Source organism: Rattus norvegicus, chromosome 1 (assembly GCF_021556685.1).
Source record: "Rattus norvegicus strain SHRSP/BbbUtx chromosome 1, alternate assembly SHRSP_T2T, whole genome shotgun sequence".
NCBI classification, from domain to species: Eukaryota; Metazoa; Chordata; class Mammalia; order Rodentia; family Muridae; genus Rattus; species Rattus norvegicus.
Genome location: NC_141534.1, coordinates 63,513,590 through 63,530,607, shown reverse-complemented (window position 1 = coordinate 63,530,607; position 17,018 = coordinate 63,513,590). Strand labels below are relative to the sequence as shown.

The 17,018-nt window shown below is 43.5% G+C and overlaps 1 long non-coding RNA gene across 1 annotated transcript; it reads right to left on the bottom strand.

Annotated features, from left to right (window-relative positions):
- Nucleotides 1-1,274: 1,274 nt before the first annotated feature.
- LOC102546709 (uncharacterized) lies at nt 1,275-15,626 on the bottom strand. Its single transcript, XR_015646215.1, has 3 exons — nt 15,535-15,626; nt 13,517-13,639; nt 1,275-3,271 (listed from the first exon to the last, which is right to left on the bottom strand). It is a non-coding gene; the product is annotated as an uncharacterized LOC102546709 (long non-coding RNA).
- Nucleotides 15,627-17,018: the final 1,392 nt, after the last annotated feature.

The following is a 17,018-nucleotide window of genomic DNA, read 5'->3' as shown; positions in this document are numbered from 1 at the left end:
AACTGTGGAATTTTTGTGCCAGTAGAGGTCCTGCAAATTCTAGCTGCCGAGAGGGTCTATGTCCTGCAACCTTGTTGGTCCTGCAACAGTTGAGGTACTGCAACAGTGTAAGTCCAGCTACAGTGGATACCCTGTTATAGTAGAGGTCCTTTAAATTGGCCTTGGTGAGACAGTGGACGTCCTGTGATAGTGGAGGTCCTATGACACTGGAGGGGCTGGAACACTGGAGGTCATGCCAAAATTGCAGTTCTTGTAATGGTTGCGGTGTTGTGACAGTGGAAATCTAGCGACAGTGGACATTCTGTAGGACAGTAGAGGTCCTACTATATAAAAGTCCTTGGACAGTGGAGGTACTGACGCACTGGAGGTCCTGTGAGAACGGAGGTTCTTATAACAGCTGTGACACTGGAAGTACAGCAAATGTAAATGTCCTCTGATAGGAGAGCTCCAACAAACTGAAGTTGCTGAGAGACAGGAGGTCCTCCAACAGCAGTGGTCCTAAGACAGTAGAGATCCTGTAACAGTGGAGAGGCTGAGACCCTGGAGGTCCTTTGACAGTGGACTACTTTGTAACAATAGACGTGCTATGACAAGGGGGTTGTACAATAGTAGAGGTCCTTGTTATAGTTGAGGTACTCCAACAGTGGAAGTTTATGGACAGTGACTTCCAGTGCCCGTAAAGGTCTTGCAATTTGGAGGGTCTGAGACAGAGGAGTTGCCTGACCACAGACGCCCTACCACAATATTGGTCCTTTGACTGTGGAGGTCTTGGGATAGTTCAGGTGCCGGGACAGTGGAAGTTCTGCTACAGGGGTTATCAAAGTGCATGCAAAGAAGAAGCAATGGTGCCAGCCAAACATGACCATGGCAAATATAATGAAGTTTTTCATCCAACCCAACATCATCTTGCTTCTCCAATTGAGTCTGAGACAATTCTAATAACTTATCGTGAAACTGGTTGAAATTTTAGAGCTTTACAAATACATCTGAAAATCTTTCCACCGAGAGGAGGAAGGAGCCAAGGAAATATTTAGGCAAATGTTAGCAGTCTTTATCTATGGCTATGGGCACTGTATAAGTTCACAGTGACCTGAAACCAGATTATATTCTGTTAGAGAAGAACGGAAAAGTCAAAAGCATCGACTTTGGTCTTCAACTCAAGACAAACCTGGGCAAATGCTGAACTGGCAGCATGGTGCTTACCCTATTGGTGCACCTGATCTCTTCCTAGGACAACTTTATGATGGTGTAAAAAAATAAACAACAACAACGTATGGATCTTGGGAGTAGGCTTATATTTCACTGTTGTATTTGACTCTGTTGTCATACAACAGTTCAGAAGACAGGTTGTAGCAGGTGTGTACCCTGCTCACTGTGGGGTGTCAGAAGAGGCAGCTTAGCCTCTTAATAAAAGTCAATCCAAACTATGGGCTGACAGTCTCAGAGGTGATGATGTACCCCTGGTCAATGAAAACTGGAAGAGGTTCACAAATCCTTATGAAGAAGTGATCCCTCCCATACCAGATACTCCAAAAGAGGAAGAAACGTAATATATTGAGGTTTTAGGTAAAATATTATAGATTCATTGCATCAAAAAGGTATAACCAGAACATGGCATCCTATTGCTTAATGTAACAGCAAGTTATACACAGGAATTGCTTCACAACACAGGCTCAGCAGCTTTGTCCAGTTACGGTCCCATTCTCTACCCTTCCTGATTTCCCTCTAGGACTAAATAGGAATAGAAGTGAACACAACATAGACACATTGTTCTCCTCATCTTCCAATGGCCTAGTGTATCTCTATGATCATAAGGCTAGTCAAAGAGGAAGCAAAGAGTCATTGGGCATGCCCTTCTTCTTTTCAGGACACTCCCGACAACAGCCACAGTGAACAAAGCATACATACACACCAGAAGTGTCCTGTGTCTTCACTCAACAATCATCCACACTTAGAAGAGCTGTAGCAACGAGAAAACAGAGGACAACCTACTTTCCGGCTGTCTCTCAGCAGAGAGCAGGACATTCCCCAGCTCGGGATTTCCCAGAGGCATTAAAGGATGAACCAATTACAATGGGGAAATTCACTGATGAAGTTGTGTTGCTGCTTTCCTTCAAGATGAAACATTACAAGGGGGTGGAGGAAGAGTTTTCTCCCAGAAATGAGGCCAAGGGAGATTGTCCAGAGAACACGCAGATGGCAAAACCCACGTGCCTTTGTACTTTGTCCTTCCCAGTTTGCTCTGTGCTCATTCTTCCTCTGGCTCTGTTTTCCAGTTCCCCATAATTCTTACCTTCTTATATCCTCTAAGTATTTTATGATTCTTCCCCCAACCCAAGCCTTCTCCCTCTTCTGGATTTCTTCTCTTCCCAGCAAGGACTCAATATGATTGCTGTGTAGCACACTATAGAGCGTGGTGCAGCTGAATGAATCCATTCACCTGAAGTTTATCACACTCTAAAAACACCAGCTTCCACAAAGTGAGGTGGAGAGTGGTATGAGCTCATGAAGTCTTCCATAGGTTACTGGTCCTAGCACACACGGCATTTATCACAAGAGCTATAGAACAAATTCTTATGCTGTCAAAAGTAGCATCACATTTCATTCAGCCTCAAATCTAATAACCAGCAATGACTTTGAAAAATTGAAATTACAGTTGCTGCAACAGTGCAGATCCTGTGAAGAGGTAGGTCCTGTGACAGTGGAGGCACTGAAATAGCGCCGGTTCTGTGACAGTGAAGGTCCTTTGAAAGTGGAGGCACTGAGATCGTGGCGGTCAATCTACTTACAGGGGAGCTGCTGCACAATTGAAGGTTCTGCTACAGTGGAGGTCCTGCAAAATTGGAATTGCTGATACAGGGGTATTCCTGTCACTGTAGAGATCCTGTGGCAGTGAAGTTGCAGAATCATGGGAGATCTTGCTTCAGTTGATGTCCTGGAACACTTTAGTTGCTACGGGTGGTGCTACGACAGTGGAATTCCTGGGATAGTGGAGGTTATAGGACAGTGGGTGTCCTGAGACAGTTGTAGTGCTCCTACAGTGGAAGTCCTGCAATAGTAGTGTTGCTTGGACAGTCCAGTTCTTGGACAAAGGAGGTCCTGTGACACTTGAGATGCTGAGACTCTTGAGCTCCTGAACAGTAGAAGTGCTGTGATAGTTGAAGTGCTGAGACACTTGTGGTCCTGTAACAGTGGAGTTGACACACAGACAGTGGACTTCCTGAGGTAGTGATGGTGCTTAAACAGTGGATGTCCTGTGACAGAGGAGGTCCTGCAATAGAGGAAGAACAATATATGCTGGCTGATGACCCAGAGCTTCCAGAAAATAGACCACCAACCAATATATATCAGAGGATGGCATTATTTGAAACCAATGGGATGGAAGGCCCTTGGTCCTGTGGAGATGTGATGCTCGAACGTAGGAGGAGGCTGGAGTGGTGGGTTTCAAAAAGTTGGGTGAGTTTAGGAGCAGAATCATAGTGGCAAAATGGAGGGAGGAGGGAGAAGATGTAGGAGTGGGCATTTGTGGATTGGCACCTAGAACGTTGGACATCATTTGAGATGTTAAAAACAGTGGAAATGATAAGGTTTACATTGTCTGACCCAAACCTAAGGGATACTACATAAGGAACACAAAAACCCACAGGTGCTCACCAACAATCAGATAAAATTTGGCCTTTGGCGGTCTACTCCAAAGAAACTCTTCCAAGAACACTGTTTAGTTTTTTCAAACAAAGTTTAAAACTCTTAAGTGTACTCTCAAATCTGCCCTAATTTGCATAAATCGGTCAAAACTGTTGGCTTTGTAAATACTTCTATCTTGTCCCAATAGTCACATGCTGGTCATCCCAACAACAAGATACTTGTCAAGGTGGGAGTCAATCAACATGGGATCATTTTTCCAACTCAGCATGCAGACCCTCAGCTCACCTTCACACACACACACACACACACAAACACAAACACACACACACACACACAGAGAGAGACAGAGAGAGAGAGAGAAAGAGAGAGAGAGACAGACAGACAGACACACAGACACAGCTTCACAAACACATGCACACACACACACAGACACACACACACACCCATGAGAGAGTGATAGATCGAAAGTGAGGTAGAGAGAGAGAGAGAGAGAGAGAGAGAGAGAGAGAGAGAGAGAGAGAGAAAGAGAGTTCTTATCATCTACTTTCTAATGCATATTGTGTGCTCTTGGAGTTGAGCACAGAGACTTGCACATGTAAACCAGTCCTGTACACCTAGGAACATTTTCTAATCAGTATTTTCTCTTCTTCATGCAGTTCTTAAATTATCTTTAAGAGAGTGTAGGGCATTGACCTACCATGAAATCTTGGACCTAAAGGTACACTTTAATACAAAGCTTACATATCACTTACAGATGACTCTAGTAGGAAGTACATTAAGTTCAGAATCATTCAATCAGAAACCCTTAATGTATATACCCCATTCTAACTGCCTTCACTTAACCTCATGTTTGGACCACTGTTCCTAGCTGGAGATTCCTGTTTATCTCCCAGAATAAAAGGGAGTATCCATGCTTAAGTGGAACAGGAGATTCAAGGTGGGACTGTTGGGTGACATTACAGTGAACACCAGGGACTGCGCCACAGAGGCGGGTAGTGGCCCTTTCTTTCCTCCTGGGGAATCATTTTCTACATTGTCCTGAGAAGGGAAGGATCCTCTCATTCTAGCAGATATTCTGGATGACACAAGGAATGTGAATAGATTATGAGATCACTTTTCCACATTTCTTTCTGAGGCAGAGACCCTTGAGACCCTTGGCTCAGGAATAACAGTTCCAGATAGCAAGGTGAGGTCAGTGTGGGCCCTGTGTTGACCTATGAATAGTTATTTATGTTAATCACCAAAACTTTCAAACTTACAGCATGTGAGAGAAAAGTGTCCCAGGAATCTCAGCTAAAACTAATCAGTGAGTTTTTAAGAACAAGAACAAGTAGGAAATTTAAATTCATGTGATTGCTACAAATAAAGCAAGACACTGTCACTAGATCACCTTTGTGTAAGGGCCCTGACAACATACACAACTTAAGATGTGAAGTGCTCAGCTAGCAAGCTTCGTGGCATGAACCCAAGACACAGTTTCTCTGTGTCTCATCACCTCTGAAGCATGGTCCACAAACAATGGCAACAAACCTTCTCTTCCTCAGAGTTCAAAGTTACCTTTACTGTTAGTGATAGTTTCACAGTTAACTAACCTCTACTGGATAGACAGGTTTGACTAACCTTCTCTGAGCTTCTCCCAACCATGTACAGATGGTACATCCCTCTGCACATGAGGCCTGTTCCTCTCAGGCCTGCTGGTCTCCTTCCCAGATTAGAAACTGGATACCTTTCAAGCCCACATTCTTAAGTTCTATCAACTTTGGGTACATGATAAGCACAGCATGACATTGGGTGCCAAATAACACTTTCCTACCTGACAATGAATATGGTCCAGGGGTACCAAACATGGAAACTGGTCAGGTAAGGTCAGGTAACCCCCATGCTATCTCCATGTGGAGATGAAGATTGACACACCTTCCCAAGCACACTTTCTCAGCTGTCTCAGCCCACACAGCAGTCTTTTGCTGAGCTTCCTTACTCCCAGTGACTGATGAGAGTACATGAGAAGATGCCTGATTTCTGGAAAGCCCTGGGCCCTATGACCCACAGTAGCAGCAGCTTCTGATCACAGGTGATTTCAGGAACTGAAAATGCCTAATATTCCTGTGTTGATTTGAATATGCTCAGCCCAGGGAGTGGGACTATTTGCAGATGAGCCCTCATTGGATAGGTGTAGCCTTGATTGAGGAAGTGTGTCACTGTTGATGTGACCCTTATGTTTCTTGTCCTAGCTGCATGAAAATCAGTTTTCTAGTAGCGGCCTTCAGATGATGATGTAGATCACCCAGCTCCTCCTGTACCATGTCTGCCTAGATGCTGCATGTTCCCACCTTGATGATAATGAACCAAACTGCTGAACTTGTAAGCCAAACCCAAAGCAGTGTTCTTCTTATAAGATTTGCATTGGTCATGGTGTCTGTTAATAGCAGGAAAACACTAAGTAAGTCACTTTCTACCACAGATTACGAGGTTAATTGAGTCATGTCATCACCTGAGGAGACATGGCCTCTTATTAAGGTTCTAATCTCCTAAGTAATTGCAGGCTCTCTTCTGTCCTAGGCATTGGCTATAATATTAAACTTCCCAGTGTCTTTTTCTCTGTAAACTATACATTTTGCATTTCTATTTGCCCCATTTGCTCTTTTTCATTGAAGTCCTATAACCTCAGTATAACAGAGGCCATACTGGGCTCTCTTCAAATTTTCATTGAAGAAATTTGTTTATTACTTTTTAATTTAGCCTCAGGTAGGTTTTATGATGTGGGCGGAAGGAAGCCACATTTTTGTAAAAGCATCATACTAATTATCCCAGACCAGTTACAAATATTATTGCCTTCTGAATCCCCTTGTCCTGGGCTTCCACATTCTGGATAGGTCTTGGCACTCCTGACTCCCAAGCTCCTGCCAGTATACCCCATTAAACTCTTCTTAGAGCACTGGGCCACTTCTAGTTCAAAGTTCTGAATTCTTGCATATTTTCCAAAACAAGTAACAAGCACAAACTGGCATGGTCAGGTATCACACAGCTCTATTACATCCCCTTCTGCATTAGTTACCTTTGTATTTCTGTGACAGAAATGCCATGAGCACAGCAAACTATAAAACATGTAGGCGATTAGTGATCCTATTTCACAGACCACCTGTTACCATAGGTTAAGTTCTATGACGACAGGGCACAGTGGAAGGAGCAGGAAGCAGAGGACTCACATCTGGAATCACAAGTACAAAGCAGAGAGTGCACAGGGAGTGGTGCAGAGCACTAAAACCTCAAAGCCCAGCCCCACTGGCATTCTTTCTCCAGCAAGGGCACACCTCCTGAATCTTCCCAAACAGGGTCTACAACTGGCAAAGGAGTACTCAAATGCCAGAGACAGTGGAGGATAGCTCATGCAAAATGTCATGGTGATTCAGGAATTCGAATCAGTAACAGAGAGAACCTTTACCCTGGGTCAATGTGTGTTGCTGCAAAGCCAGTGAGCTGCTCTCCCTTCTCTTGAACATGAGATGTGGTTTAAGTAAAAATGTAAACAAGCATCTCCATGGAAAATCAACAGCGCTGTTAATCTGGTAATACTTATAGGATAAGTCCAGAAGTGCTAGATACTGAAATCACAGAAGAAGCCAACACAAACTCAAACCCTTTAGTCTATAGGAATAAATATACGACAGAAGCCAAAATGGGTAACGATATGGAGCAAACACTCACTCACTCAGCAGATAAAATTACACCTAGCCCTTACTCACAGACCTACTTCATAAACAGTGTACATTCTGCTGGTGCATACTCAACACAATCCTAAATGCTGCAATCAAACCAAATGGTTTCTTACTTTGTTGAGTATGACTTTAAAACACTAAAGTACTCTGAAGGAGGTGAATGGAATCTTCCCAGGGCCTGGGGAGGTCAGCTAAGGGAGTACAGAATAAGAAAGCAACACAACCCAATTTCCCCACCAGCAAGAAGAAACTGGCCTGATGTCAGTTGCCAATTCCTGAGGCTTTAAGAGAAGCCTACAGACTGGAAGAACTGAGGTAGGTGAGGTTAAAATACAGTTCCACTGAATGCTGGAAAGTGATGTGTGTGTGTGCGTGTGTGTGCGTGTGTGTGTGTGTGTGTGTGTGTGTGTGTGTGTGTTCCATGCATGTGTTTCTGTGTGAGTGTGGTTGTGTTGTTGCTGTTGTGTGCTTAATTTGAGACAGAGTGTCACCACAATCTGAAGCTGTCCTAAAACTCACCCTGTACACAAGGGTGGTTTGGACAGTAAGGAGACCTTCTCTCTCCTGAAAGGTGGGATTAATGATGTGTAGCACAAGCTATGTGTGAATGTAAATTTCAAAATCTGAAGATTTTATAAACCTCCTTTTTCTTGCTTTAAAAACGCTGGTGATTACAGCAATACATGGTACACTGAGGACAGATCAGAATATACAGTGTGAGTTTTGAGATGGTTCAGAGGTGAAAGGAATAGCTGATGATCTGAGTTTAGTTCCAGAGGCACTGTTAATAATCAAACACAAATGTAGCCGACTTTTATCCTGTGTAAAAATCAGTCAGGGCATCCAGTCAGAGATTAAAGTATTTTTGGTGTTGTGATGCTACACAATCATAAGACTGATTCCTGTGGAACAGGCTAGTGAAGCAGACAGTAATCAACAGGACACGAGAAAACCTACAGAGCCGGAACTAGAGAGAAAGCTCAGGATTTCAGAGTACTGGCTGCCTTTGCAGAGGACCTTCACTTATTTTCAACACTTCCAAGTCAGCTCACAGGCATGTGCAACTCAAGATCTAGAATATCTTACCCTCTTTGGATTTTGTGGGCACTACATAATACACACAGTGCACATATACTCATGTACACCCTTGTTGGATGACCATAATCCAACCACAGCAGGGACAGAGCTCGCCACCCTCAAGCTTGCCAATTTGAATGAGGAAGCCTTCTTGTTAAAAGCACTGGAGAACAGCAGGCAAAAGGACACCTGACTCACACATTCCACCGGAGATCTTGAGATGGAAGCCACACATAACTCTGGCCTTCTCACTGAAGAGAGGTCATCTTTGGATTAGGAGCTTTCATCTGATCCTGTTTCCCTTTTGGATCCCATTACAGAAAAGCATTTGTGTTTGTCCAACTCTATACAGGTTCCCAACACCCTTGCTAGTCATGTCTGACAAATCCATATGGAAACCACTGTGTAACTGGAGTCCTAGTCTATAGCATCTCTCTCCTTCACGCTACCCTCCTTTTATAATGCAGATTTCATAGGAAATCATATTCTTTGTGTACTTACAAATCCCATGTTGTTTACATGTGGCTAATATTTCTTCCTCAGCATGCTTGCCTGGAGACAGGGCTGGATGCAGGTATTCTTTAGACAAGGCAAGATGCAGGTACCGTTGTAGCCATAGGACACCAGCATCAAAGCTGTAGTTCAGTGCATGCATGGCATGCATTCACAAAGAAGACTGGAGCCCCAAGGGCAGGTACATCCACAGGGTACTAGGGAGAGGGTCCTGATTGCTACTGTTGATGTTGCATTTCCTCTTTGTTCTGACTGTTTTAACTGGAATTGCCCCATCAGAGCAAAATTCCCAAGATATCTGACAGCCACACACAGATGCACATGCAGGTAAAACACAAATGCATGTGAAATAAAAATAAATAATTTAAAACTGATGAGAGAGAGAGAGAGAGAGAGAGAGAGAGAGAGAGAGAGAATGATGTTTATAAAAGAGAAACTTACCCTCAAAACCTGTTTACTGTCCTGAAACTTCTTTCTCATGGGCAGAGGAACATAGACATGAAATTCTTTCTCTCTACACTTCTCAGTGTGTGCTGGTGTACTCTAGATAACCGGTTATTTGGTGAAATGTTGAGGGGTTTAGAAAGATGAACATCATGTTGTAAGTCAATGGTCTTTAGTCCCTCGTGAGTTCCGTGATTTCAGCTGAGGTTCTCTTGCAATGGGTTCTGTATCCAGAGTTATAATCATGAGCTGTGGAACTTCATTTGTTACATGGATACAGGGGCCCCAGTATAGTCATCTGTTACTTCCCCAACCCATGAGCATGACCCAGGCCCAGTCACAAGTCAGAATTGGGTCCTCAGAGACGCCACTAGGAATGTATGTAGACAAAAGTAAGAAGTCTGGGGAGGGTAAGGAGGAAGAGTGTCAGGTTGAAGCCTGTTTCAAATTCAGAATAGCAGAGTATGTATTTCAGTTAATTGCTTTCATATTTCCCTGGTCGGTGCAATATTAGGACTTGTTAGATTAGATCTTTGAGCCAGAGAGCTAACACCACTGAAGCCAAAACTTTATACAGACAGGCTATCAGGAGTGTCACCCATGTTTACTCTCTCTGCTTCCAGAAGAGGTGCAGACAAATATTTCCTCACTCATGGTGAGTACACCACAAAGGAAACCAGTGCATGCTCCTTACACCCCTGAGGACTTCCTAGGGTAGGGGTCCCCAACACACTGGGATCTGACAGTGAAAGTGTCTGTGATTTGACCAGGGCACGAGGGACTACTTATATCACTTTTCCAGGGATGGCACTGCAGAGATCAGACAGTAGTTAAACTTGAAAGCTCATCACATTCAACTTCTCCCTGTGCTCCTAACACACCTGATCCCCACACCCTAAGAACTGGCAGCCCCTTTAAGCTGCTGCTGTACTTTCACACCCTGCCTCCCGGGACTCTGGACTCTTCCTCCTGATGCTCTGCTCCCAACTGCCTTGCACCCAGCATTTTACTCCTTTATTTTTATTTCTTGTTCCCAAATCCTGAATGTGTTCTGAGTGGGTCAGCTATGGGTAGGATCACGAAATATGTGACTACACACACGCACGCGCGCACACACACACACACACACACACACACACACACACACACACACGTACCAATTTAAGACAAGGCAGACTGTTTATCTGCAGGGGATCCAATGCCGTCAAGAACTGGGACCCTGAAAAAAGAGCACTACACTTCAAAACAAAAATCCAAGGAAAATAAACAACTGGAGTGTCAGTGGAGGTTGTGTAAGAAGAGTGTCAGAAGAGCCTGTGAGAAGGTGAAGGGCACACTGAACACCCAGCCAAACTGGAAACGTCTGAACCTGAACTGTTCAGCATGCACCCTGCACTGTGGCATGCTGTGGGGATGTCTGAGAAACCATATCTCATCACCTGAGTTTGCACGTATTTAGACCAAGTCTTTGGGTGTTGGAGGTGACTACTATATCTATAGATTGGTTAAAATTAATTTGGATGAATTCATCATGCATAAACAGTACAACAAAGTTGTCCAGACCCAACTGTTGGATGTATCATTAATGGATTATTCCTTAAATACTTCTGAGCATGAGGATGAAAAATTTAGGATTAATATATGTTCCACTAGTGGATGACTCATTAAATGTGCACCACACTGGAGGGGACCAACCATCAAAGGATAGCTACCGTTCTTTTAATCTTTTGCAACTGCAGTAGCCCATGCAAAGCAAACACTCACATGTGTCTCATCAGTCAATCAGTCTACAGGACAGAGATTACCTATGCCAATCTCAGGGACAGAACAGCATTTTCTGTTTCCAATTCAACTACCTTTTTTTCTTTAACCTGCAGCCAGGATCCAAAAAAAAATGATTCAAAACAGCATTTACCTGCCCACACTGAAACACCATTAATGAACAGAGAACAAGAAATGGTAGAAACAGTCTCAGCAAGGAGAAAGTCAACAGTCAGGTTGTGAAGACTCCTTCACATACTGCAGAGACAAGAAAAGTCAGCCTCAGCAAGGCCTGGCCGGCTACCCACACACACCCCATGGCTCTGAGCCCATCAGCTCCAGACCTGAGGACTACCAGGGATGCAAGCTTGACACTCGAGACTCTTTTATCTTTCGGTCAGTAAGGTGCCGTGGAAAGTACCTGGGAAGCAGGGTAGCAGGGTTTACAGAGAAAGTCATAGAAACATTTCAGCCTTAAAAATCAAAATCTCATCCCTTCAAAGCCAGGTGTGTGAGTGTGTGTGTGTGTGTGTGTGTGTGTGTGTGTGTGTGTGTGTGTGTGTGTAGGTGCTCATAAGACGTAGGTAGTCTTGGAAAATCAAGGAGAGGAAGGATTTATTGAGAAGCTGAGATGGTGGTCAATGAAGGGTGGATATTGGAAGGAAGCTAGAGCATGGTGGGATTTTAATAGCCAAAGAAGTGAAATTCATATTTAATTCCCTTTGACAACTGGTCCAGGTGCAGTGTTCCTGGTGGTGGCTCAGTGCTCCAGCTGTGGATTCAGGGAACTCAGAACATCATACTGAAAATAATCTAGCAGACTACAGAGTCAAATTCCTGCTGGTGCTCCAGTCCCATCAGAGAAGAAATTAAGTCCCTCCTCCTATGGATCCTCTCATTTTTGTCATTCTCTCCTGCAGGAGATTCAGTCCTTCCTCTGAGGGGGCTACTCATACCTGCAGGAGATTCAGACCCTCTTGAAGGGAATTCTGTCTCCAGATTGGGATGCAGACCCTCCTGTTAGAGAATTAACTCTCTAAATCTTCTCACAGAGTATGTGTGACTACATGGAGACAGCATTATCTGCACTTCTAAACTCTGATTGGTAAAGAGAACCTACGATATGAGTTTGAAAACCTCTGAGTTATATACTGAGTAATGAAAACCTACAAGTTATATACTGTTGATTTCTAAATGTATTCAGTTGATTATGAGTTATTCTGCAATATTTTGATGAAATTTACTTACTTCCTAGATTTCAAACAAAAATAGAAGCTATAGTTAAAAGTTTAGTGTGTGTTTGGCCAAATTATTTACAAAATATTTTTGGTTTTTATAAAAGTTGGTGTACGACATAAAAATTTTCCCCTATTTTGTTTTGTTTACTGCTAGGATATAGAAATGCTTTATTTCTGCTGACAGAGCTTACATTCATTGGTCTTGTATAACTCACTGTTCAGTGCTAAACTTTAGCAGATTCCTTAGGGTCTCTGCCATTTATAACAGGATTCCATCTACAAGTCTACTGCCTTGTTCTTCCTTTCTGATGAGATGCCTTTTGTTCAGTTTTCCCCCGTAAATGACAGAGCTATACTGTGAGAACAATGATGGACAGCAGTGCCAGAAAGACCTGGGACACATTTACAAAGTCTGGTCCAATTAGAATGGGGCATGGTGAGATAGTTCTGTCAGGTTTGCTCTGACCCTATGAGTCTCTCTTCACTACCTTCACTTGGACAAGTTGTAACCCAATTAATATGGTGAAGGATGAAGTCCCTGACACTTAGTAGGTGACAATGCCTTCCACGTGATCCATTCAAGGAAACCAGAAAGGTGGGCTCTCTTGTAATGACATTGCTGTCTTTATGAAAGGGACCCTAAAGTCACAGACACATGAAGGGTGCAGAGAGAGACCACAGGGCACCAAGAGGAACCAGCTACCTACAAACGGAGGAGAACTGGAGCCAACTCTTGGACCCCAGTCCTCCAAACGGAAGCCAACAGAAACCTCTGCTCAGTTCTGCCTGCAGCCCACAAACACTAGAGTGTGCATTCTTGGTGTGCTCCAGAGCCTGAAAGTCGCTGCTCTAACCCCAGCTCTGTCGTGGGGTGGATGGAAGTCTTGTCTATCTTGGGGTGGATGGAAGTCTATCTCTCAAGGTGAGGTAAAGTGGTCCTGAGTTAGGTGCCAAGGTCCAGTCCCAGGGGGAAGCTTCCCGATAGCTAAGCTTGAGCTTGAAGCAGGCAGAGCTGTGCTCTCCTTAAGGAATGTAGCACTAGTTGCCAGAATAGAGGTTTCTTCTTTCAATGTACACTTAGGCAAATTTGCAAAGATCCAAAATGCTGGCTGTGGTTCTCACCAGTTTCCTTGGAGTATGCCCACAGAGTTCCTTGTCTGCTCCTGGGAATCCAAGCCTTGTCCTCGAAGGGGCTGCTCATGCACTCATCTGACTCCTTTGGCCAGGAAGCACACCTGCTAAAAACTGAATTTTAAGAGGCAGATAAGATCAGAGAAAGGACTAAAAGAGCTCGAAGGGGCTCGAGACCCCATATGAACAACAATGCCAAGCAACCAGAGCTTCCAGGGACTAAGCCACTTCCCAAAGACTATACATGGACTGACCCTGGGCTCCAACCTCATAGGTAGCAATGGATAGCCTAGTAAGAGCACCAGTGGAAAGGGAAGCCCTTGGTCCTGCCAAGACTAAACCCCCCAGTGAATGTGATTGTTGTGGGGAGGGTGGTAATGGTGGAGGATGGGGAGGGGAACACCCATAGATAAGGGGAGTGGGAGGGCTTGGGGGGATGTTGGCTTGGAAACCGGGAAAGGGAATAACAATCGAAATGTAAATAAGAAATACTCAAGTTAATAAAAAAAAAGACATAGAGACAGGAGGAACTGCATCCTGACCTTTTGTGTAGGAAGTTTGGCTTGGACTGATCAAGTATTAGAAGGACCATGAATTCCCTATGGCCAAATTAGCTAGGGCTAAGTTTATACCAAGAGAGCTCCTTGAAATACCTGATCTGCAGTTTGTGCTCCCTTCTACAAGCAACTACTCAATTGAATATAAGTGACTACATCCAGGTTACTTAGTTGGCTGCTAAGTGTAAATCTACTTTTACCTGTATTTAAACATACGGTTCATATCCCCATTAAATGGAAAAGCCCCAGTGGTATTAGTTTTAAAGGTGCTCACATAATAAGTTTTTGCCAAGAAATTTTCAGTAATTTATGTAGAAATCTATATGGAGAATGCAGTATAGTACAGTCAAATCACAGGCTTTATAATCCTATATTTAAAGTTTGATATGATTACAAATATTAAAGCAGGACTATTTTAAATAGTCTAATATATTTAATTTAGAATTAATCTGTTTTCCCATGCACCAATCAGCCATAATGTAGGTTAGCTTGTTTCCTAAGTCATGTGTTTTAAGAGGCGTATCAGTCTACCAGCTAAATTTGAAACACCTTTTACAGGATTGTATTATTTAGGTACCAGGAATATTAAGAAGATGAAAAGAATAGGAAAGTTAAAATGATTTAGTAAGCATTAAGATTTATGGATGCATAACAGCTTAAATCTTGATGAGATATGTGTAAGAAAACTAGTAGGGGGAGCATAAGTAAAGGAATGATCCTATCAGTGCCTCTAAACCATAAAATGCATTCCTACAGTTATCTGAACTCCATTGACTACGGAAGTCAAGGTAAAACACACACACACACACACAAACAAAAGAGGCAGATCAGATCATCTTTCTGATTATGTTCACAACATAGACTTCTTTGTTTATTTGTCTGTTTTTGTTTTTTAATTTTTTATTAGATACATTTCTTTACTTACACTTCAAATGTCATTCCCCTTCCCGGTTTCCTGTTCATAAATCTTAGGTGGGGCTGCTGTAAGGTTCAGATTCTCTGCTTGGGAGCCATTACCACACATGATGTTTATATTTTTGTTCACTTTTATCAATCTATTTTTCTGCGGTGTGCTCTAAGAGGGCAACGAGTACGGTTACATAATTATTGGTATTAACAGCTGTACTCCCAAATCCTGCTCAGTATGGAGTCTGCTGATGTTCAGCATAAGGAGGTGCCAAGTCAGGGAACCTTCATGTGCTGATGCAGCAAATGAGAGTCCAGAGAAGCCCCAAGCGGGAGATGGAGGAAGGAGCCATAAGGACAGTTGGGAGAAAACGGGTCAACTTCCCTAAGATTCGGAAAAGAAGCAGTTGGTCTCCATCCCGAGGGAACTCAAGCTAAGACTCACAAAATAGTGCTACTAAGCCAACCCAAATTCTCTTATTTTCCCCACATCCCTGAGAGCAGAAAGGAGTGGTTTCAAACTCCATGGGCTCCCCTCATACTCACTGGAATTGGATGGTGAAACTGCCATAACCTCTGTTCTGAAAAATCCCCTCAGGATCTAATGAAGGGCGTGGCTAAGTCCGAGAGAGGAGGGCCGGGTATTGTTCATTGGCCACTCATGCGTGCTCATGAGCTCTATGCCCATACACTGAAGTTTTCCAGGCTACCTTTCAATATCCTTCGCATTTACAGTGCTTGTAAAATACAAATCAATTTACTGTGGCATTGAATACCCATCTCACCTAGAGGCATCACTTTCCCAGCCCACTGGCGATCCTGCCCCCTGAGACTTGTAATGGAGGAGGCCCTTCCCCTTCCACTCTACCATCTCAGGAGAGTCTACCACACAGACAATGTCTTATAGGGTCCTTCAATCAGGCCCCGCAGGTTCTGTGTTCATTTCTCACACTTTAACATTTATCCACACCTGTGGTCTGCTGATGTCTCCTGATCCCCCATCCTGTTCTGTATGTGACTGCCTGGGATCACAGGGCGAGTAGGGGCAGTACTATCTACATACTGTTTAAAACGTTTAGGCAATCTCAAGACTGGCACTTACCTCCCAGCACTGTGAGTGAACAGGTTGAAAAAAATTCTTATACAAACACAATCACCTGACACTTTAGGAGATGAAAATTTCTTCTGCCAAGTCAATCAACCACCCTATTCTGCTTAATTGTATAATAAATTCATGAGTATAACTGTTTCTGAAATCACTTTATTACCTGGGAATGGGCAAAGGAAGACTCATGTAGGATTTGGCAGAAAATGAAGTGGTACAGAGACCAGGGGCCACAGTAGGCCTGAGCCACAAATCCCACACAGGACAGGGAGCACAAGAAGACATGGTCCTGGGTCAGCACCAAATCTAGTTTCTAAGGGATGTCTCTACAGATTAAAAAAAATAAATTAAAATATAGAAATACAAACACTAATTCCAACATATAAGTTCTGTTCTTCCAAAAAAGTTCCCCACAAGCTTTTTAATCCCTCAAACATGCTTCCCCTTTCTTAAAGTTCCTTTGCATTATTTATAGGACACTGCTGAGTGTCATAGGCTACAGGTAACAGTACTCAAAGTCATTCCCTGTTCATCTGAACTTTACATCCTTTGACCAGCAACTTCCCAACTCCATCATTACATTTCACCCAAACCCTGAGATTTGGACACTGTCCTGCTCCCCGTGCTAAAGCACAGTAGTCATGAGGGTGAGGGGACACAACATCCCACTGACCCTTCAGCCTGCTGGAACGGATCAGTGTATCCTGTGCCATGATAATAAAACATACCTTCCTTCCATCAGTACTGAGCGGCCACTTACATTTGAAACGTGAATGACCAGAAGACCTTTAAGGCAATGGGCTTATCAGTGTGTAGTTTGGGGAGTCCAGGCCTTAGGAAAACATTTCCCAACAGTAGTGTATGCTATTCAATGTGCTCTTGCAACACTTATTCACATCTGACCTCACTGTCCAGGGATGGCCAA